Raw genomic sequence first — 24,873 nt, 5'->3', positions numbered from 1 at the left:
TTTAAAAAGGTCACAGATTTCAAGCAGTAAGAATGTATTCTGGTAACAAGGATTTAATTCCTCCGGAAAAGATTTTTTTCCAAAAGCCTTAGTGATTGAATTACTAACCAAATGTCCCATGTTCTTTCAGAGGATGAAAAAAGACATTTAACTTTAGTATATCAGGATAATGTACCTGTGACGTTAAAACTGCTTGAGCTCCAGGCAAAAGACAAGAAACATCAGTCGCCTTTGATGAGTAGATAAGATTGGTTTTATGCAGAGCACACTCTCTAGTGATAGAACACTTATGAACAGCATGGCTTTGACTAACCCATTAACCCATTTTGGATGCTATGAGCTAGAAGTGTTAAAAGTACTGCAGAAAAAATGCAGAGGTTAAACATAAGGTAAATCACATACAGGTCTGTATTTTGGACAGTAAAAGTTGTACTGTGTACACAAGTTTTATTTGTTCAATAGATACTGATTAAACAGCCTTTTGGTGTGAGATAAAATAGTAGCTATCTTTCAGCTTTTATCATAGATATACTGCATATTAGTTAATTGCATGTTTGTTATTGATATGTTTACAGCATAGTCACTTCTTAAATGGAGGATTGAACTAATTTTATTAAACTTTGTTAAATACAGAAAGTATTTATTAAATTTACAGAAACTTTATTAAATTTTATTTAATACAGAAGGTTCAGTAAAACTCCAGATTTACATGGATCATCTGCAACAGAAGCCCTTCTTTGGTGTTTTGTTGTACACTCTGCATTAGTTCGTGAGATGATTTATATGTTGTTGGGTATAATGAAAGATGTTGTACATGCTTTTGCCACCGATCTTGTCATCTTGAATGTCACTGGATACTTGACCAGGGAAAAATTCTTGAGGTCAGTGTCACGTTGTTTTCAGGAGAGACCTTTGGGACGTTTCTAATGCTGTGTACTCTTCTCCTTGGATCATGGGAGCACAACAGATTGCACATTGTTGAACTTCAGAGCACTTTCAGTTCTTCAAGCTAAATTCTCTGATTTAACTTACAGATGAGTTGTTAGATACTTAATTAACCTTTTCTGATGTTTAAGTAGACCTTCATATTTAAAAGAAATGCCAGTTCTAAGAAACATGCAAGACAACTTACCACTAGGGTAGCTGATGCTGAAGTGGTTATAAACTTATTCTCAGATATAGTGCCCTTATAATTAATGTATTCTCCTGACCCTCTTATAATGTTTTTAAGTCAAATACAAAGTTGTTTTCTACATGTTACATATTCAGTTCCAAAATCCTCCTACTTAAAATAATTTATCTTTCAGTCTTTGAAATGTCAGCAGCTTTTATATTGTCTTCCCTAGTAGTAAAGAAGACTCCTTTTGACATTCTTCATCTAAAATCTATCATGGTGATTTATCTGACTGTCAGATGGCCTTCAGTTTCTCAGAGATACTTCTGTACAGCTATTGTTCATAAAAATATAAATTTTGTTCAGTAATGAATTCCTTATCTCCAAAGGTAACTGAGCCTGCTATCCTGACTTGGCTTGATCCCTTAGTCCTTGAGTCTTAGTTATCTAGAGAGAGAAGTACAGCCACTAAAACTGGCATTGGTTTACAGGCATGGCATCGTGCTTAACTTCTATTTTAAGCACTAAGGTATGAAAGATCACAATTTTTTTTTTTTTCTGCTTTCAATTCACTTAAACTGTAGCAGCCTTCTAAATTTGTCTTTTCATTTTGTGTACACTTCTTTTGTTTAACAGGAATTTATTAGCACTAAAGCTGTTAAGTTTGTGCATATATTGAGAATTTTGCTGGAAATATCTACTCCTTTCCCACTGCAATTAAATTCTGAATGTACCTCATGAAGGGTAAAGGATTCTATCCCACAGCTCAACCTGTTTCCGTGTAAAATTAGCAGATTAGTTAGAGCCATCAGCACTGGTGATCAAGCCAAGCCACGCGCTTGTTTTCAGTGGTGAGTCTACTGTTCTGCAGCGGGAATGACAAAGGTGGGGGAACAGTGGTATCTCCTGTTTGCATTGGTGTTTTACAAGGGAAGTATGCATTTGTGCTCAAGGGATGTCCTGCAGATGTTTCCCAGCATCCTTGACCCAGCTAATCCCCCTCAACTCTGTGTCCCGTGGGACTGCTAGAGAAACTCAGATGTAATAATGTTGGCGAGGCCTTAATGCTGCATATATTTTCTTCTCTTTCTGAGAACAACGAAAAAAAATAAACTCTGAGACAAACAGAAATATTTCTCTTGACCCTTTGTATGGTCCTTTGTGGGACTTGGATGCCTCGACAGTAACACTCCTTTTACAGGAGTTGTTTCTATTTTTAATTCTCAGAATTGGGCTGAATGGCTTTAACTGAAGGTTATATTAGCCAAGTATAGACTCGTGTATGCTAGGCTGATTTTTTTTTTTTTTTTTCAAACTATACTTCCACATCAAAAGTTTTTCAGGAGAATAAATTTAGGCTAGGTGCAGCAAGTGATGGGGTATGATGTAAGTTGTCTTGATATTAAAGTAGGAATACTTTAATACAGAGTTCATCTTCACTGTGTAGAATAAGTGTTGACAGAGGACATGGGTTTTCTTACTAATATTTTCTTTTACTAAACTAGGGGCTGTTAGCCAAATTTTGGTAGCTTGACTGGCTTGTTTGAATACAGGTGACTGAAATATAGTCACTGTGAGATTTAAAAATATTGTTTGGAATTCAGTAGTACCACTGAGTCTGTAAGCAGTGCTTCAGAACACTTGTTTTATTGCAGCTTTGACAAACTACTGGTTGAACAGTTTTATAAACTTCTGTTTAAGCAGTTTTGGCTGTGATGGGACACTTTTGAAAGTTAGTTGGAGAGAGTAAGAAATGTGGAATCCACATTGTTTTTCTGATTTTTTTAAGCTTTCTTTTTTGAAAGATCAAGACCATGAAGTGCAGAAGAAGATAAATATCAGCTTTCTCTTCAGTAATTTTTGATGTGTTGGTCAGAAGGGAGAGATGTGTGACAGATGTGTCACTCTGCTGCAAGCTGGCTGAGGGGGATTCATTTAGCTGAGAGGGATTTCATTCTTGCAGCATACTCGCTATTTATCATCGTGAAACTGAACAAGGGAGAGGGAGACTTAAATTTGAGGACAGCTGTTTGGGTGACTGACAGAGTTTTGATTTACCTGTAGCATCTGGCAGGAAGTGGTGTGTGCGTATTTTCTGGTTTTGCTTAGGCAATATGGATATTTAAGTGGAAGGGTCAATCTTGGAGTCATAATAGGGATGTTTGGGGATTACAGGGGGTCTCTGTTGCTAGGGAAAGAGTAGAGAAATCTACAGTAGGGATTTAAAAGTAGTTGGGTATGTCAGAGAGCTAGAGGATCTCAAAAGACGGGAATGTTGAAGAGCAGTTTCCTTGTATTTGGGGGCGGGGGGGCTATCCCGTGTTAGTCACTGTCTATCACAGTACTTCAGTACAAAAGGGACTCGACCCCAAGCACAATTAGAGCGCAGCCGTGTGTCATTGATAGTTGAGCTTGCAGGGAGAGAGGGGTGAATTCCGGGTCACCAAAGGGACGCCGCTGTCCCTCTGACGCGTCTGGAAACAGCCGCGCGTCTGTGCCGCTAGAGGGCGCGCTTTAGCTTCGGGAGCGCTCGCCAAATCCTGCCCTTGGGCGCCGTTTAGGATTCGGCCTGTTGGGTTTCAGTCCCTGTAAATTATCCATCCTCTTTCCCTATAAAGCTTAGAAACAGGATAGAAAATTGTTTGTGGAAGAGGGAGTAAACAGAGAGAGTAAAATGTCAGAAATATGAAGCTTTAAGTCTTTTGTTGGCCTTCTCAGCCTATGCTGACAATATATGTGATTTGTATGGATGAGGTGATATATGAATCTGTCGCAGCTGTTGGGTAACTTGATGTAATATATCTCACTTGTAATTACATTTGAGTGGATTAATATATATAATGAAATATGATTTGGCAATGAATTAATGTGGAAAACTGTTATGGCAGTTATAACAAGGTGTCCAGATTAATGAAAAAAACTTGCTAGCTCCCACCTTTACATTACTTTATTTTAGATTTCTTCTTGTTTTTTTAATCAAGCATCATATTGACCTGTTTTCTGGTGTAGAGTTTTGTCTGAAAACTTCAATAAAAATCTCGATTGTGCAATTGAAACTTGTTTTTACAAAATCAAATATTTTTAGAAATTTTACAGAGGAAAACTTTTAAACTTCTCTTTTTTAATAAATAAATAGTTATTCAGAATGACTAGTCTCTTAAATTGCCACTTTCTCTTAAAGCAAATAAAATTCTGTTCATATTGACTCTGATTGTTCCATGACATGTAATTAAGCATTTCTTTAATTAAACTTCCATTAAGTACTTGGGAATTCTGTTGAGTAAGAAGCTGGATGATGTGCTGTGGATACTTGAGAAACTTGTAAGGAATGAGCTTGATGGTTGGGAAGAACTCTGTGCTGATCTGGAATGTTTTCTTAATCCAGTTCCTTTAGTTTTTGGCTCCCTCTGTAGAAGCTACTTTAAATTGCAGTTTGATTTCTCTAGAATTGTTTTATCACTTCTGTGTAATATATACACACACATAAAAGCTTGAGTCAGATGTACAAAAAGAATGATTTATGATTAGCTACAAAGTTTCTATTATAGATTCCTCCCTCTATATTTTTTTCCTTCATTTTTCTGTGTGTTCACCCTTCATGCAGTTATTTTGAATTACAGCACCAATGCAAATTTGGAGTATAGAAATCAGCTCATGAAATTCTCAGTAAGAGGCAGTCCTGCATAAAATTTCTAGAAGTTAAGGTTCCAATTAATAGCAGAAATACTTCTTTCATGGTGTAGTCTTTACATATGCATAAATTTAAAATCAAAAATTTCAAGTTAGTTTTAGTATATAATTTCATTTTGCATCCTGCTGTTGGACATGTTAAATCAGTAATCTGCACAATACTTGTACAGGGTGGTAAACAGATTGCATCAGTATTTTAAAACTGTGCACATGTATCAGTACAGTGTTTTAATTGAACCTCCTGCCTCTGTTCCTGTTCCTTTATGTGTATAGTACATTAAAGCCCAACTTTGCTATGTGGCTTTAAAGGCTCTATTAGAATAGTCTCTATTGTTAAATGGCTCCTGAAAATCAGTGTCAATTCATTCTTGTATGGCACAGTGCTTATTTGATGTAAAATAGAAAAAAAAAACTTCTGATAATAGCTATGGATGGCAGTTAAGAACAAGGCTTATGTTCCTCTGGGGAGCTTGCTTTTGTAGCCTGAGATGATTATCTGAGGCTGTTGTGTGATATAACACTTCCTTGATAGTGGGAAGGGGAAAGAGAAGGATGGTTATGAAAGCCAATGGAGAATCCAAAATATTTTATGTATGTGACATACATGGTGTAAAAACAGCTGCTAAAGGATTGAAACTTTATGTGCTTAAAAGGTCCTAATGTCAGATTCACTGTTCTTCTATAGTCTTGCTCTTAATTGCATATGCTAATTTTTCTTCGCTTACCTTCAATAGAGGTTTTCTTATGTCATCTGCTTTGATTACCACTGCTTTATCATATGTGGTACAGAAGAGATACCAATTTCTTACTTTGATAAGAGATAATGATTTCTTACTTTGACAATTTGTGCAGGAATAGGTGGACTGACATGGGCCACCTATTTGGTTTTTCTGTGTAGTGAGCTAATGAGGCTGGGTTACTCTGTTTTTCTTCTTGATAATATTCCTGACAGTGATTACTGTTCCTGAGTGTGCACTAGACATACATGCTTTAAAGCAGGGAAATAACGTTTTTCCTTTTGCCGCCTGTTCCTAAGCTCACCCTCCTGCACAGACTGAGTAGAGAACCCACAGCCCTGAACTGAGCTCTCAGACTTGGAAGGCTCAAGTGTTCTGAACTCCTGTAAAGTACTTCAGCTTGCCTCTCACCCAGTGTTCGTAGCAAAGGCTTCACAGACAGCACAGGATGGCTGCACCCTCCTGTCATCTTGGGGTTCATTTCCAATAAATGCAGTTTGGGCAATCAGTAAGACATGACTGTCCAGAAGACGACTTCCCTCGTGACTTCTCTTGGCACTTTTCTTATTTTTACAATTTTTACAACTTGTTAAAAAACGGTGTTAATGTTTCACCTGCACTGACTCCTGCTATTGATGAAGTGTGGTGCTGATGCAGTAGTGACAGGACTGTGCAGCGACAGACCTATTTGAAGACTGAATTTTGAATATGCGGAATGATTTCTTTCCAATAGAGAATGGGGTGTACTCTTTTTAGAAAAAGATGCAGTCTTGTGCTACAGAACATGAAAGTCTCCTGGGATTGCTGTATTTTAGCTAAGGTAGCTAGGATTTCTGCATCTTTATTGCACAGTTTAGAATTGGACAAGATCTGGCTTGAGAGTATTAATTTTTGTGTTATGAAATGTAGCACTAAACGTGAGATTTTCCTAAAATTTAGAAATTATTAATTGGACCTTTTAATAGCCTAGAAGATATATTGTCTTAGTGTCTCTTAGAAATAGAATGTATTAAAGATGGCTGTGGGATGGTTTTGAGCTGAGTAATTATTTAACTTCAAGCTGCAAGTTACACAGCAAGAACTGGATATTCTGAAACAAAGAGTGAGAATTTAACATGGGATTTTTATTCCATTCTTTTACTGTATTTCGTACATGTATTCTGCTCAGTCCTCTAGACATTGCACCAGAATCAGAATAAAAGCTAATACCCACCCAACCATTTTGTGGAATTACATTTATTTTATTGCCTTTAGTATACTGAGTATGAAGGAGCGCATCCTGTTTTAATTCTGATTTTGTTCTGATTTTAATGACATGACATCGAAGCTGTTGAAGGAGAGGCGCTGTTTGAAAGCCCCGGCAAAGGGTGCGGTCAGTGCCGGGAGTGCCGCCAGCTGAGGGGGTGCTCTGAGCAGCAGCCACCTTGGTGGCAGCAGCTCTTTGAAACCTGCTGTAAAAGGTGTAAAATGTCTAAAGCTTTTAACCACTTGAAAGGACTTGACAGTGCACTGTTATCTTTTTTCTTAAACACTTCTAAGCTTGAGGTGAGGGGGCTTACTGCTTTCACTGAGGCTCTTTAAAACCAGTGGAGGTAAGAAATGCATATTTCACGTGCGTAGAGTTTGAGCTTGAGATGAGATGCACCTGAGCCGGGTGGGGGCTTGTGAGGGCTTTTTGTGTAATGCAGACCACAAACATCTTTCATGTTCAGATTGCTATGTTAACTGGTTAGGTGAAATTGCAAAACCCAGAATAAGAGTGTAATAATCTCTTATTTAAATTCAGTTTTGATTTTGTTCTGGTTTTTAATATGTTGCTGGTGTGATTATCTAAAAGGTGGTCAATACCAAAGAGAACAAAAGTATTCATTAGTTAATTATTAGTATTTTTTTCATAATATTCAGAGTAGGTGGAGAATTTAAACTTCCAATATTTTTACATTTTAGTGACCAAAAAAATTACTGTAACAAAAGATACACTATAACTGAATTTTCAAATGCTAGCACATTCATTTGATTTTTGAGTAGCTGGAGGCTTTTGTGAACTCTTAGGACTTTAAGAATAGAACTTATTTATTGGTGGCACTTGTGTTTGCCTGCTCTGTTTACATCAATAAAGTATGTGTATTTATTGTGTATTGTTTTTTGATAATTCTATAAGAGACATAGGATATAATGCTAGCATTTTTCCTAAATAATCAGGTAATGAGCTTTATTGTTCTTACATTTGTGTGTAATTAATAACATTGTATACAATTTTCCTGTGCTGGGACTTAAATTTTCTCATTTGAAGTCTTTTTTTTAGTGAAACTCTTAAGAATTGGCTTGCCAGAGAATGCCCACTGATGTCCTACTTAGTTACCCTATTATAAAAATGGTAGAATCACATCAGATATTCCATTTCCAAAGCAGTTAATGCAGCATCACTGTCTTTGCTAATTTGGCTCTAAAAGTATCCTCATTTAGAGATGTAAGCACCACAAATAAAACGTAAAATAAGCTGTAGAGTTTGTTAGCAACCGAGAGAATAGAAAAGTCTCTGTTGACCATTCAGTCTTTTCTGAGTTAAGCTTAGCCCCAAGAGTACCAATTAGTGCTCAGAATAGTGAATTCTGCTATTTTAAAGGTGGTCATCTATCAGAGCAGATTAAATGGTTTGTGTGAAAATAATTTAGTAGCTGCCCATTAATTGCCTTTCCTTTCATAGAACTGTATAAAGAGACCTCAAGAGATCATTTTGTTTCAATCCCCCAATCCAACTAGAGATGCATCTTTGTCATTCCTGGCAGATATTTGTCTAGCTGTCTCTAAGGGTCTTTGGAAATAGTAAGATGTCATGTGGAGACAGTGCAATCTTACTGCATCACTTGTAATGGCATGCTCCTTCATTCCCACTGAAAAGTTTGCTTGCAGGATGGAACAGAGAACTATTGCCAATAACAGTGAAGAGGGAGTTGGATGGATTACAGTATGCATAGGAATTGTGATGGTGGTAAAAAGGCAATGGTTCTACGCAGGGGAGCCAGGACAGGGTAGGACAAGGCTGTGTGCAAAGACAATGTGCATATTTATTTTTGCTAGGGTAAGGTTCTGTGCACCCATGCACCCCTACAGGCAAAAACATAGAGCAGACAGAGTAGCCTGTAGTGTGAGGAAAATATTGAGACTTGAGCCTCAAATTTTAGTAGTGTCATGGAAGAGGTTGCATAAAGTTGACCATCTGATTTAATCAGGACATCTGGAAGCCCCTGCTTAGCAGTCTTAAGTACATGTGTCCAGTATGGTTGTGCAGTTTTGCATTTGCAGAGAGATATGTTTGTTTTGCTTTCCTCCTGCTCATGAGTAATATTGAAGAGTTGCCAGGGAGCATTGTCTGATCTACATACTTATATAGTTCAATAATTATTGTATCATGTAATCATCTCTCAGACATCTAAATTGATTTGTTCTTGAAGCTTTGTACCAGATAAGATTGTAATTTTATGGATTTGTGGCCAAAGCAAATGTAGTTGGCTCTAAATTGCATGGGAAACTTGCTGCACATTCAGAAGCTGTGTGCCTGAACGATGGAGCCATCTGCTTATTCTGAAGGGGATCTCCTGCCCTGCTGCTGTTGTGGCTGTATGATCAGGTGACCTTGTTTACAAGGAGTGGAAACAGCAATTGACACACACTGCGGCTTCTGTCCCCAAACCAGCGATCACAGATGGAGTGCAGCTGCTGCAAGGGATTCAGTGGTACCTTCTGGTCACACGAGTCAGCTGGTGCAGTTGCAGCTGCAGATGCCAGTGTCTCTGCTGAGCAGCTGAAACACACAGGCCTTATACAGGCGACTGCAGGGCTGTGTGGGAGGTGATGGACATAAACTGCCTCTGCCAGTTGAGCATCTGAACCACCCTGCACCCAGTGTGTCAGTCCTGGCCTGAGCTTGTCTCTTAAATGATGTCACTGGCTCTGGTTGTGAGGGGAGTAACGAGAGCTACTGACAGTGGTAATATAATGGCATTACTTAATTTCAATTTCTTATTTCTATTATCTGTGTAAAAAACAATGAAGGCACATACGGTCTCCTGTCTTGCTTGTCCTCAATGTAGTTCAGCCGGATGTGTGCAGGTCCAGTATTGGACTATCAAAGATTGGAAGGCAGAATCACAATCTTTCACTATGGGAAAAAACATTTTGGGAAATTCAGTATTAGTGCAAAAAAAAAGTTGGGTGCTTTAAGTTAAAACTGAGTATTTAAACAGCAACTCCAGTATTGGAGCAATATAGTATTTTAAGCAATTATAATATTTTCAACTATGCAACTCCACCAGTTAACACTGTGATTTTAAGCTATAGTGACAAATTTTCTCACAGATTTGTTGAAAGCTTCTGAACTAACTTAAAGAACCTTTCTAAAAGTAGGCAATCTCTTGAGCTAATGTTTCTAGCACTCAACAACAGTGATATATCAGTCTGCATTCATCAGTGAATAAGCCTACCAATTCCCGTCTGTTGACACAGTCCTGCACAGATTTCTTGAATTCTAAGAAAAAAAATTTGGGTTAGAATTTCAGCACCAGTTATGAGAATGTTTAGAAACAAACAGCAGCTTTGTTAAAACTTTGCAATGTGAATATCCCACTTCACAATGAAGATAAAATCATTCCATCCTAGTTGTCCAAGTACATGTGTTATTGGTTGATCATTTTATGGGAATCCGTCCTAAGCTGGAAGGATGTGCCTGTGTCAAGAGTTGGACACTGAACTATTGAACTTTGTGACTGCTTGCTTATTGTCTACTCTGAAAATATCTTTAAAACCAGTACTTCTTTATTTCTATTGCTTTGGTTATTGCAGTCGGCAATTATTGTACAACTGCCTTTTTCCCCTTTATTGTTTTATGTGGTTTCTTTTGGCTCTGCCACAGGTGCTTACTATGAGTAAAGGTTACCACTCTGGTACTGAAAATATAACATACTTGTTTTTCTGAGGAAATGCGACATCAAATGTGTGAATAGAAGAGAAAATCTTAAATTAATATGAATAAAAAAATTAGAGGGAGGAACAAGTAGGTGTAAAATATACAGAGTATCATTGTTCAATTTTTTTTCTTTTAGTGGAAATGGCCAGGGTTGTCTTTTTGTTTGGATCTTTAAAATTTTACTGTATATTCTGAGAAGACACTGAATAATTTTCTGCCTAACAAGCACTAAGAAGCAGTCTAATTCATATAAAAGTATTTTCAACTTTCAGTGACTATATTAGAATATTTCAGCATCGGAATAAACTTGAATTACAGATGTTGCAATATTTACAGGTTGCACAGTGTTGTATTTGATTGTTTTCTTTTTTTTTTTTTCAGTATTTTTCCCCCAGTTACTTGTATGTGCAGTTGCTCTTTTCAAACTCTTTGCTAGTACTGCTTTTCCTACCAAGAGCCCTATATTCTCTGGATGCTGGCTGCTCAAAAAACTGTGATTAGAAGTGGAAGTACCCTACTTACCTGTTTTAAAGTTGCTTCAGTGGCTTCATGCTAAGTGTTATGAGTGATGAATATCTCGAAGGGAAGACACTGCCACTGGATGGTGCTATTGTTATGTTATTTAACTTACTTGTTGTGGTAATGTGGATGGCATGAAATCTCCACCCCTGTCCCTCTGAAAGATTTTGTGAAGATTGCTGAAACAAAGTCCTGTGTGAAGAGATCACCAGTAGTAAAATAGTCATTCACAACCTGTACCTTCATGAAGGCTGGGCAAAGGTAATTCTGTCTGCTCTGATCTGTATTTGAGCTTTGCAGATGAATGTTTAAAACAAGTTTGGATGACTGCCTGCCTTTAGTAATACAGTTGTTAGGAGGGAAGGTGATGTTCTTGAGGAATGGGATACATTTAAGCCAATCAGCTGTGTGAAATCTGCATATTCATAATACATCTAATTATCCAGAAAGAGATGCTGAGTTACTGAAATTGTCACTTTGAACGGTTTCCTAACGAGGGGACTGTCTTTTAAAACGGCAGGGGTTACATAGTTAGCTACCTATTACATTACAAAAAAAAAAGTTTTGACTGTTTTATGCAAATATACTGCATTACCTTGTATAAATGAGAAGGTAAATCAGCTTTTGAAAGCCCTTCATGTTTTTTTGAGGGTGGAGAAAATGAATTCTTCTTACAAATTTGCATTTCAAGAAGTAAATAACTACTTGAAAAGGTGCACTTTCTTTTAAAGATTGCACTTTGATAAGCTAGAGATTTGAGTGTTAAAATGGCTTTATAAATTTTTGAAATTCATCTTTGAATATGCTATGAACAATTGAAAACATACTCCAATTTTCTTATAAGCTGACTTAAAAATGGTTTCTTTGTGCTTGCTTTCTTTCCCTTCCATTTTCATTCATATATTTTGATCTGTACAGAGTAGATTTTTTTAGAGGCCTGGGAGAGGAGAGGAAGGGGAAGAAAGTCCCTAGAACCTAAGAAAACTATTGCTGTTGTCAGTCCTCCTTTCAGAAGAAATTATGAGATTTGGCAAGACAACTTCTTGTGTATTTATAGCCTGTCTCTTTTACCAATTGAGCTATTCTGTGCCTGTCTCTAATACCTCTTAAGCTCAGTGGGCAATATCAGAACCATGTTTTACAGGGAAGAGAAAATGTATAGGATAAGAAGTTACTGAAGGTCTCAAGCAAGGTGGGGGCTTGATAAAGAAGAGAGTTGTATGTAGGGAAAGGGGAGTGGAACACAGCCATTTTTTTCCTGCAGCAGGATCATACCTGATGGACTGGAACAACCTATGGCCACTACCCAGTAAACCACAATGCAGGGGGCCACAAATCAGCAGGTCCCCCTTTTCACCAGCCAAGCAGCTGGGCTGGAGGAGGTGGGGAGAAGAATGAGGGTGAGAAGGTCCTTTGAAGGGACTGCAGAGAAGTAAGGCTGTTGATACAGCAAATATAGAATATGTATTTTTAAGAAAACTGGTTTCTTTATTAGAAGCAGTTTTACCTTCAGCAGGTATATTAAGAGGCTGCTTCTTGGATATGTTCATTACTTGCTGAAATCAGAACCTGTATGCTTGCTCAATCTGCACCTGAAAGACCCTAGTTTGTTTATGCTACATCTGTCCTGGAGTTTTAATTTTCCTTTTATTAATTGAACTTTCTAATATAGGAATAGCCAGCTTCTTTTTAATTTCTTTTTTAAAATTTCTTTTTGTTGTCAGACAACCTGTCCCAAAGTCTCTGTTTGAACAGGCAGAGATTTCAGTCTTCTTTTTCTGATAAAATTTTTTCATATGATTTATGTTAATTTTTCTCCTTTCTGTCTCAACCCATCAGCTCTTTTACTGTGTTTACTTAACTTGCTGTTGTAGATGTTAGCTCTGTCTAGCACAGACATAGTCAATGGCAGTTTAAACTTTTGAGGAAACAGTAAGCGTATAATCATAGGATGTAATGCTGTGTCTCTTAAATTCTCAAAGAGAAGGCAATTCTCTTCTTAGAGCCCTGATCAAGAGCAGGGTTGGGATAAGGCAGGATGCAATTAGACTGTGAGGAGCTGGCTTGAAGTGCTGACAAATTATTTCTAAGAGAAGTCTGGGAAGAAGTTTAGAGGCTTAGGGACATGCTGCAGTACTGTTGGGTCTAAATGGAGACTCTTGGGGCCAGGAGGGGTGCAAGAGAAGATGCAGGGAATCCCTGCTGGAAGCTGAAGTGCAGGAGTTTACAGGGAGTTGACCAACATACTTTGGAGCTTCATGTGAAAGTTTTTTATGACTGTGATAAGTGATATTGATCTCACACTTGGAGCTGGGCTGAAGGTTGTACTTACTTGAAGCAGGTAGATGTTGTAGATGGTAGAAGTTGAAAAGAGATGTGAAGTATCTCTTCATAGATTAAGTATGTCTAGGACATGATCTAAAGAGATTATGAATAATGGACCCATTCCTCTTGCACTGAGGGCTCAGAAGAGGTATAATTCTAGTTGAAAATCCCCTTCGTTATGTTTAAATAGTTTGATAGGATATGTAACTCTTCCCACTTGATACAAGCAAATGGGACGCTAGATCTTTTTTTTTTTGGTTTTTTGGTTTTGTGGTTTTTTGTTTTGTTTTTTTTTTTAATTTCTACTTGGATGAAGTTTTTAAAAATTACTTAGCTTTGAAAAGGACCTAAAATGCTTAAAAGTGAAGATCTTGGTCAATGATAATCTTATTCTAAGTACATGGACCTGTAAGCTGGATGGACTCCTTTTAGTGTGATATATTTTTGTTTCTTTATCTCTTGATTACCTGAATATGGTGTGTTTCAGAAAGAAAAAATGGGAAAATTACCTTTGCATTCTTCTTTGTGTCCCTCTTCCTGGGACAAACTGAAATCCTTCTGCAAGATACAATACCTGCAAGAATCTGTGTTCTTGTAAATGAAAATTGGAAGTCTTCTGTGGATATTTATTGGACAATGTCATGTGTCTATGAGGTATTAAAGGAATTTGATGAATGTATTTCATGATTTCATTGATCATGCTTTATATCACATTTTTTGTAGGTCACTTTAAAATAATGTTACTTAACAGTGGGGAAAAAAACCTGTTTCACCCCTCTAGGCTTTTTCAAATTCCTTTTTTTTTACTATAGGCTCAAAAATGACCAGGCCATACAAAAAAGTGGCAATAAACTGGGATGAAATTTCTGAATCACTGTAGCTAGGTATGTGATTCCAGGTACACCTCACTTTTTCAGGATTTTTCTTCATTATTTGGCGTGCATGTGGAAGAGTCATTATGTTCTATTATGTGACTGCTGCTATGCTGTTCAGCTTCTGTATGAAATAGTGAAACAGAATGATCCCTTGTTTGAAGGAATATGAAATCCTAGGTACATTCCCACATGGAGTTCTCATGTTCAGTGTGTCATAGGTCTGCCTCACTTAAATTCTTATTACTAGAGATTCATTTTCTGAGTGTAATGAAGTAACACATCACAAACTCATGTTTTAGTCAGTGTGACTGTGAATATAGATAGGGTGTTCAACATCAAGATGTAGTAGTAACATGTCTTTTTTAAAATTTATAATGTACAGTAGTTGTGATAGATTTTGTAAAACAGATATTGTTTGAGAGCATCCAACTTCATTTGATAAATAAAGACAATTCTTTAAAGATACCATCTGTCCAGGCTTCACGTTTTTGGGTCCAGCACCTTTGTAGTGTAAAATCATTGATCTTTCCTGATTATTGGAAGTCCCTTCTCCAGTTTTTTGGGTTTTTTTCAGTTATCCATTTATTTCAGCTCTTGTTTCCCAACTATCATTTTTTTTCCAACCTCTTACATAAAAGAAGTTAGAACTCAGAGTTAGACCTTAGTGCCCCGTGTCACCTCTTGCATCTTGTACTATTACAAAGCTCTGTCTTGCAAGAGTAAGATGCATTTTAAATAAGGTGAAAACTGGCCTTTTATAATGCTCCTCTGATTTTTTTAAAGTAATATATCCTGGTTTCTTCTTCATCTGTTATCCATCTTGCAGTTGTGTTAAATCTGTAAGCTGGCTTTCATTTGTTGTTGTTCCACTCTTTCTGAAAGATGGAATTGCTGGAGTTGTCCTGTGTCAGTTGTGCTGTGACTGGTCCTGCCTGGGGGAGCTCTGTCTTTCACTGTGTGGAGACACGTGCTCAAGTGAAAAAGGAGGGTGGAAATTTTGGCATTCTCCCGGGAACAGCTTGCCTCTTCTGCCTTAAAAACTTCAGCATTAGGGATGTTGTCCCAGACTTGACAACAGCCTTGATAGGGAGAAAATGCAGACTGTTGGAGAGTGGTTTTTAATATAAAAGAGAAGCTAACCAAGATTAAACCAATCTGGAAGTTTAAGGCATGCAAAGTTAGCTAAGATGAAGCATGTTGAAACTGGTAAGCTGGTTGGATGAAGGAATGAAAATCCTACAAGCAGTATCTTAACAATTAATGAAATTAATTATTTTTCCTTGTTAAGTCCTTAATAAACTGAGGTAGGAGAGGACATATACAGATGTTAACTTTTTTGCATTAAACACCCAAAGATGCAATGAGAGGGAACAGAGTAAGGAAATTTCTCATATTATGTCATTACTTGTCTCTGAGTACTTGGCGTTATTTAAAACAACTGTCTTGAATTGGATGAACTTTGATCCTAATGAAGAACATTTGATTGAATGAAGTACAGACTTCAACTAGTGTTTATCTTGAAGAATTCTTTGCAAGTGTTAAATGTGTATCTAAACAATATAAAATTAGTAGTGTATTTAGCGCATTATGCATTAATATACACGTTTCTGTTAGCCAAGGTCTGTATGTTTACTGCTTTCCAAATTTTGCTGGATGTTTCAGTTTCTCCTAGCAGAAAGAAGAATTCATTTGGACTTGGTTTTTCTTCTTGCTCTCTCATCATGCAAATACAGGTTTGGAATGAGGCAATATAGGCTTGATCTTCAAGCATGCAAAGCAGTGTTAACCTAATCCTTTCTGGTGCTGTTAGAGTGGAAATAATTTGCTCCAAGTACCCTACCTTGGGGCAGACACTCTGCTATAACCTTACCTCCTCTGTGTACTTTGCAGTGGAAAGGCAAGATTATGGCTGGTTTTGGGAGATGAGGGGAAGTATCATGATTGTCTGATCTACAATGCTACTTACAGGTTACAACAGCTCTGGAAATCAGCCTTGGAATGCTTTGTTTGTTTGTTTAAGCTGAGTGTAGGTTATCTCAGTTAGTGTTAATACATAAATGATGTTGAGTTAAGCTGACTCCCTGGAATTACATTCAGGAATACCAATGGGGAATATGGATGTTACGTACAATCCTAAAAACACAGCAGGGAGTTAGCCTTTGAGGAAAAGACTTTTAGCTAATCTGGATTCTGTCTGGACAGACTGAACTAATGTGTTCTGTAGGTGCCTTGATATTAATGTCTAGTTTGTATTTCCTCTTCTTCTGAATTGAATTTTTAATGTCTCCCCACTTATTTCACTTGACTGCCCATTGCAGAGTGATCTGTAAGCACATAAACTGAATTATTTTTGGACAGAACAGAATAGATTGAGTGTTCCAGGAGCATGCCTTATCTGCCTCAGCTGCTGTGAGCTAAGGATGCGGGAGCAGGCAAGAGTTAGTCTGACAATACTTGTGCTATGCATGGCTACTCCTAAAGCCAGCTAATTGTCTGGCTCCATCATGGACCCACATACAGGAGCTTGAAATGAGTTCTAGATCTAGGACTTCTTGGGGCAATGCACTACTGTCCACAAGCTATCTGCATGCTTATATTGGCATTGTTAAAGCTGTCCAATGTGGGGCTGCTGAGCTCATAGCTGTTAATGCATTTGAAGCTTTTATTTTATTTGAAGAATAAATAAGTGAAGTCATGGTGAAGAGTTCACACTGTTCTTGGAGAAGAATAACCAACAATGTTGGATTTAAAAAAAAAGAATGAAATCAGGCCTGGACTGGAATGCTTGTTTGTTAGCTTAGGGGTGTTTTCATACAGTTAAGTTTTTATAAAAAGTTTGTTCTTCAGGAACTGGATTTGGAGTAGCAATAGTTGGTTTTTCCTCTTTTTGCAGTTCAAGTTAAATTCTACATTTAGGCGTAGCACAAACTGTTTTAATAGAGACCTTAACATCACTGCAGGATTTTTTGGTATAATTTCTATTTTTAATTTCAGTTGCAATACTAAGATGTCACAGTAATTGCTGCTTGAAAAATCAATTAAGTAAAACAAAGTTCACAGATATTAAATAACAATATAACATAGAAAAAATTGTTGGGAGTAGCAAAAGAAAGACATGGAATAGTGCTTTTGCACCACCCAGGTGCAAAAGTGATATAAGTGATATAAGCAGTGTCATTTGGGAGTTGCCACTCTCTGACTCTTCACATAAATGAGAGAAAGTGGTTTGAGTTTTGACAGAAGGGAGGAGGAAGCTGATAGATGATGCATGTACTGTCCTCTCTGAGGTTTACTTTTGATTTTCATTTTCTTGTTATTTTCTTTGGGGCCCATTAAATTGTCTTCAGTTTTCTTGAACTGATAAACAACTAAGCTGTTTCTTTGGGGTTGGTTTTGTGACTTTGGTTTTGAGGTTAGACTTGAGGATCTAGACTGAGGCTCGATTCTCTAATGTATAGGATTTGAATTTTTTTGATTACTGTTCCTCAGCCTGTAATAGTTTTGGGTTTTTTGTATGTCTACCAGATCCTGAGTTATCAGTGAACTGGGAATTCTGGTGAGTATTGTTATTGTATCACTGGTGACTGAGAGAGAGAGAGAGAGAGAAATCAGTTCTATTCTTAAATTTCTGGAAAAAGTACCAGTGTGTCTCAAATTGTGAATAGACCAGGCATGAAAAAAATGACCGACTTCTGTGGATGAGAGAGGCTGGATAGTACAGACAGCACATATGGGTCACTGTGGTGAAGAGCAGCACTCTGACCTTTTATGTGCTGCCCATGTGCTAAGTTTCAAGGGTTTGGAGGTAGAGGCTCGTGTCTTCTTGTTGGTTTGTTTGGGGTTTTTTTCTTAAATTTTATAGCTGAGCATTCTTAACTTGTTTGAATTCCTATCATAGTCATGGTGTGGTCGTTGTAAAATTCATTTGTTAGCCTTTCAGAGGAAAGATGTGCATGCTTATTGTAAATTACATGCATCAAATTGATTTGAAATTGGACCATTAGTTACATTGATTTAAAGTGCCAGAAAATTGATCTAAATTTCATAATTTAGGAATGGAACTACTTTCTCTTACTTACATGAGGATGATTTATTTAGAGACCAACTGGAGCATGAGTACTTGTATAATAAAGTAGATAATGGAGTGACAGCAGTGCTGGGAAAGAAATAAAAGGGCTATCACAGTTTGTTCAGGGAATAATTTCATTGTAACCTATTAAAAATCAAACATACCTGAATATTTCTGGAGTTCTTGTTAAAATGTGTTTCCACATACTGTCACTTTTTTTTGCCAATTGCATTTTTTTCCTTTGCTTTTTCAGTATGCTTTGAAGATTTGGTTGGCAAGCATTATGTCTTTTTAATAAAACCTTCAAAATAAAAGGCTTTTCCTGTGTAATAAGTGAGGATGATATACTAGCATATTAGATTCAGAAGATGCTGATTAGGAAAATTAGGAAGTTAAGTATACTTCCTGTACTGTATATTATACAGTAATAATACTGTATATTAAGTATAGTATATTAGGAAGTTAAGTAGGCTAAGGAAAATTTGAAAAGGTGTCAGATGCTGAAATTACCCCTAGAAGCAACAGTTGGGGAAGGTGTGTGAAAGTAAAATTTGAACTCTCTTTTTGTTTCTAAACCATTGCAATTGGTTGGTAATATTCTGGGTGAAATGTTAGTCCTGTGGCTAGTTTGTGGAGCAAAATACTGTTTGGCCATATGGAAATGTACACTGTGTTTTGAATCAAACAAAGTGAAATTGCACAAACTTGAAGTATAACAGTCTTCAAGCAACTTAAATAGCAGATTACCAAGTTTAGGTGACATTGGTTTTATGTTATAGAAATTTTTTAACCAATTGGGGCAGTTAGTTCTGTTACCTTGGATTATTTAATTAATGGCAAGAAGTGCATTCATTCATTCATGTAAGTTGTGACCTCTGATCCACAGGGTGCTTTTAAAGTTTAAATGTTTTTTTGTACACATGAATTTGAATGTCTTTGTACTGAGCTTTTTCTTATTTGTCATAGATTCTTAATGCTGCCAAGCATATATCCAGGTTTGTGAAGGTGCCCTTTGTTATAGGGGGCTTGTGTCATAGCTAGTGCTGTGCCTTACTGAAGCCAGAAGTTTCCTAGGACTGGGCTACCTTGCATCCTCTATTAATGGTCATGGAAATGTGCAAGGGGAGCCTGAGAACCAACTATTTCTGATAAATATTTTCTTGGTGCTGAAGGGTACTGGTGATGCATATGCTTTGAATTAACTTCATATTAGTTTCATCATTTTGGTGTTTGATTTTGCCAAAGTCATGTTTTTGACACAGGCTAATTAATTATCTTCAACAGAAAACTGATTTTGTGTTTGTTAAGTGGGAATGGATTTCCCTAAGTGTGCAAAAACTAAATCAGAACATTATGATCAATTGTGGTTATTCCTGTTGTGTTTCACTATAAACCTAACGCCTTGTATATGCAGAGACAGCACTAGTGCTGAGCTATGTAAATGTGTGTAATTAGATTACCTGTTAGCTATACCTGTTACCTATAACAATATATTGAAGAAACTAGTACAGAATTTGAGAGCAGGGGTGTGAAAAAAATGAAGAGGGGCATTTTGTACATTAGTGTGTTCAGGTTATTGAAGCTAAGTACATTGACTCAGGGAATTCAGTTATATAAGACAAGGTAAGACGGCTCTAAACCTGAATCAGTTTTTGAAAAGGGTCAAGATGCACTAATTTTAACTTTTCCAAGCAAAGTTCAGGAGATACAATAAAAGAAATTTATAAATGCAAGTGGAAATGGGAGGCAAAATAGTAGAGATTGAATTTGGTTTTAATAATGAACAAATGCTGTAATTATTGATTACAGTGGGCAAGTAGGTCAGTTATGTTAATGTGTGCGCTTAAATTTGATGTTTGTTTCGATTCTTTGAGAAAGAGGGCAAGCATTTATATAAAAATACTTTATTTAGATAAAAATAGTGGTACAATGTTTTTATTTTGGTAATGAAGGAAATGAGCATTGGGAGAGGGGATAAAGAGAATCAGTGATTGTTCTTAAAGCTTTTTGAGTCTTCTTTTGGTGTTAACATAAAATAAAAAGTGTTAAGGTCTTACTTCCTAAAGTATTTTTTAAACTTTTATCTGTGAACTTGCCAACTGGCTGTTTCACATTTTTTGCTTGATATTCATTTAAATATGTAATAAAATTATTTTAAAGCACCCATATCTCCACTGGTTGCTAAATTTGTTAACAGCCAAGAAGGTAAAAATGACTTCAAGATTTTGTTTATATAGTAAATGCATCTTTTAAAAAACTGCATTCTAACTTGCATTATGAGTAGTGCCATTAGTAATGAATATCATAGAGGGACCTGACAATGTATGAATTATTCACTGGTCGATTATTATATCTTTGTTGTTAGCATGCAAGATAATGAACATAATTACTGTGGCAGTGTACTCAGGGGAATGTGTGGTTCTTCCCTCTGTCTAGACTGGAGTTACCATCCAAAGGAGCTTTAAGCAAATATAGATGAAGTCTGGTGGTTGAGTTGCTGCTACTTATTTCCCTGTGCTGCTTTAATAAATGCATATGCTTTGTACACTTTAACCTTAAAAGTGGTTTGGGTTTTTTGGGGTGGATTTTGGTTTGTTTTTAATACTTGAGAGTAATAATCATCCTTCTGTTCTCAGTCTGGCAATATTGTGTACTGACTGAAAGGATCTGATGTTTAATTGTAGCAGCTTTGGAGATGTACTCTCTTCTGTTAGAATGGTCTATTAGAGTAAATTAGTATGAACAGTCTAATTGCTTAGGAAATCCAGGGTAAAAGGTTAATCAGCAATTTAACTTTGTTTAAAAGACTTAGCTTGTTATGATTTATGTGTCTTGAAGAACTCTGCAGGCATTAGCTTGTATGCTTTCTAATCTGTGAGGATGTCCACCTGATCTTAAGTTAAGCTTTCTTGATACACCAAGTACTTCTATTTTCTGTTTTATATTATGTTAACATAAATTATCTGTAATAAGCCGTCCTAATTAATGTTGGTAAATCTAGAGCTCTGCTCCAATTACACACTAATCAATTATACACTAATTGAATTCTACTTAGCTTGATACAGTGCATCATTAATCAGATTCAGATTTAATACAACAGATTTACTGTATTAACCAAAAAATTGGTGCATTCAAGTAGGGGGAAATAAAGGAAATCACCAGGCCAAACAGTGTACATAAATACTTTCTTATCAATAATGTGTTACAGAAGATTTAACTTTTCCCGAGGGAAGTATAACTGAAACTAGTTCTTTGTGAACTGATTATTGTTATGAGCTGAAACCACTGATAATGTAATAGATTTAAGCAGATCATGATGCTTGTTCTGAATGTTATACCTAATTATCTAATACAGGCAGTTGCCTCACTTCTAATGTTATTTAAATGATCAGTTATAAATTAAATGTGTAAATTCTGCTCAGACGTTTAAAGGCTTTATCCATATATAACTCTTCATAGGAGTTTAACCTATCTGCTGTGCTTACCAGAGACAGACACGTGTGCAAGGAGCTGTCTGCAGGCTCTCTTTTCCTTCTCCTTGTGCAGGGCCAAGGAATGACTGAAATCTGCCACCTGGAGACTTTAGAAGTCTGAGCCGCAGGGTGCACTTACCTTAAACAGTGAAAGGCCACACAGAGCTAATATGGTTTCCTAAAGGACTACCAAATAAAGACATTAACCAGACAAATAGAAAATTCTTCCAAATAGAAGAAACAACCCAGCTAACAAAGCAAGGTCTGCAGATGAGATCACCTTAAAAACCCCTGTGCCTCTCTGAAATAGTTGAAGGGGAATAAGGGAATTGAACAGGTATTTCATAAAATACTCTAGGTAGGAATTAAATTGAATAATAAACAAAGTTAAATTTTCTTGCTGAGAGGACAGTATGATAAGTTTTCATGTATCTTTGCTAGAGAAAAAAGCAGGAAGCCATTTAGGTTGGGACAAATATTTTGTAAACCATTACTCAAAAACAGAAGTAAGAGAACACATGGATAATAGTTGCTCTCCTCAGGCCCGCTGTTATGGATAACATGCATGTTTGCAAAGAAAAGGATTTGAAAAAATACTTTTTTGTGATTCTGCCTGTTCAGGAACAACAAAAAAAAAAAAAAAAATCACTACCATAACTTATTTTCTTTTGCTGTATAAGCTCTTGGTTTCTCCACATTCAAGATTTCTGCTGATAATATGCAGGCATTAAAATCTTAAATCTGGATGGCTTGCAATACGGGCTCAGGATAATATAGTTATTTGTTTGAAAAAATCTTAATTTGAGGTTTCTATGTGATGCCTTGATGGTCATTGCCATTGCTGATGCATTTTCCTGGATTCAGATGAACGGCAGATTCAGTCAATTTTTTCCAGATTTTCAGGTCAGTTTTTTATAGCTCTTCAGTTTGCACAGACTTTATTTAGCTTAATAATCTTTGCCAGCCAAGTGTAATTTCTCTGTTGTAGGATCTAAAACTGAAAAAGGAGGTAAGAAAGGTCTTTGAAACTTCTCTGAGTGTTAAATACTTCATGTCTTCAGGATGCATCTTTATCTGGCAATAACTTATATTTTCATTTTGTGAATGTACTTGCTCTTTCTACAAGTTAAAAAATGCGTAATTATTGTCAGTTCCAGTAACAACCTGATGATTGTATATGACACACAAGGGTTTGCTTTTGGGAGTATTTTCAGTGTGATGTGCCTCCTCATTTTCTCTGAAAGTGATTTGAAGTAATTTGCCTTGTTTTACACTGAAACTGACCATCCACATTTATACAGGCAGCGCTTCTCCACTAAGGTGACAGTAGCTGTCAGCAGTATGATTGTCTCAATTCTTTAGTCTTGACAACAAGTGGTATCTCCATGCCAGTGATCTTTGACAATATAATCATACACTATTTTTTATGTAGAACTGTGCAGAGCACAATATGAAATGGAAGGTGATTCTGAAATGACAAGATGTCCTTGTGCATAGAGCATCATACCCTGTGGAAGATGGGATATGGGCATAATAATGAAAAGAGAGGGAGTGAAAATCGTGCAGGTTCCTGTAGAGCAGCATTGAAGAATCTCTTGGAAGACTGATTTCTGGTCTTCTGTGTCACTTTTTCCATTTTCACACATGATTCTTTTTTTGTTTGACTTGTGATCTAAATACATGCACTCATACATACAACGTGTGTTATATATATGTACATACGCATACTTCTTTCTGATAATTGGGGTTTTTCATTTTTAGTATTACTTTTGCTTTTATTACTACTCTTGTATGAGTTAAAAGTCAGTAAAGTTATTTTTGAAGACTGTATTGGTAACCTCTGCATCAACTTCTTAGATAGTCTTGAAGGATAGCATTTTTCACAATTGTTTAGTTACCAGAATGCAGGCTTTAAATACAACTTGCATTTGGCTCTGTTTTGACAATAGTAGTTAATAATGTATGGTTTTTGTTAAAGCACTGTTGAAAAAATATCTTATTGAGCTATTTGTGGTGTTTTTTTAAAAGATGTTTAAGATTTAACATTCGGTTTAACTGATCACAGATGAAACTGTAAATTAATACCTCATGAGTTTTACTGACTGCAGGGCATTGTTTGTGATTCAAAGCTGCTTTGTTCCTACTCCCTAGGAAAAGCAAACAAATTAGAGTTCACCATGATATCAAACTACTTACTAAAGCTGAAGACTCTGATTTTGAATTTATTATTTGACTGTGACTTTTACTATAACCTGTTAAGAACATATTTTAAAAGCCTAGATTTTAAAGAATTTAAATAAAAGTATAAAATTGGTTTAATTGTTGATCTTAATTCACCTTGGTTGAAATTTCATACTTAAAGGATTACATTACATACAAAGTGAGAAAATGTAAGTTAAATCAGTTCAACTTGGTTTTTTATAAGTTTCCATTGCTACTGACTTGTGTATGGTCTTGATACAAATAATGTCTCCGCAGAAAGCTTCAATCATTCTTACCTAGAGAGAGAATGTTTGGTTTGTTTTTTCAACTTCCTTTTTTTTTTTGTATTCTCTAATGTCAGAAAGCATTTCTAGGGAGACTTTTATATTTTTACTATTTTTGCAGAATTAATGAATAAAAGTTGGAAATACTTTTGAACATTTTGAGACATTCTTCCTATGCCACAACTAAGGAGTCTCTGCTAGAAAAAGATTGGCTTTGCCTGTGAACAGAGTGGCATATTCAAGGTTACAGGGGAGTCCATGTACAGGTAGTGACACTGTCTTTAAGCTCTCTACTCAATAATGCTCCCTTGTGGATTGTCTCACAAGGCCAGCAAAAAATACATTTTGAGATGTGTTTGAATTGGGTACTATTGCTGTAGTGTGGCAAACACCAGCTAGCCTTGGCATAAGAGCAAATGTGGTTTTGCAAGCAGTTCAGCTACACTAACATGAGTGTCATACACCAAGTATTTTCAATAATAAAGCAGTGTGCAAGGTCACCAAGGCTGCTTGAAACAGCTGAAGTGGCCCACCTTGCTCTGCTTGATTTTATGTAACAATGTAGCTGTGGTCACATCCACTCAGTTCAAAGGGTTAATTAATAGTATTTAAGACTGGA

The 24,873-nt window shown here is 36.5% G+C and overlaps 1 protein-coding gene across 2 annotated transcripts in view; it reads left to right on the top strand.

Annotated features, from left to right (window-relative positions):
* ADK (adenosine kinase) overlaps positions 1-24,873 on the top strand; it is a 267,429-nt gene that overhangs the window by 33,143 nt on the left and 209,413 nt on the right. The window lies entirely within an intron of this gene.

This window comes from Taeniopygia guttata, chromosome 6 (genome assembly GCF_048771995.1).
Source record: "Taeniopygia guttata chromosome 6, bTaeGut7.mat, whole genome shotgun sequence".
Taxonomy (NCBI): Eukaryota; Metazoa; Chordata; class Aves; order Passeriformes; family Estrildidae; genus Taeniopygia; species Taeniopygia guttata.
The sequence above is the reverse complement of the archived record's forward strand: the minus strand, read 5'-3'. Positions and strand labels throughout refer to the sequence as shown.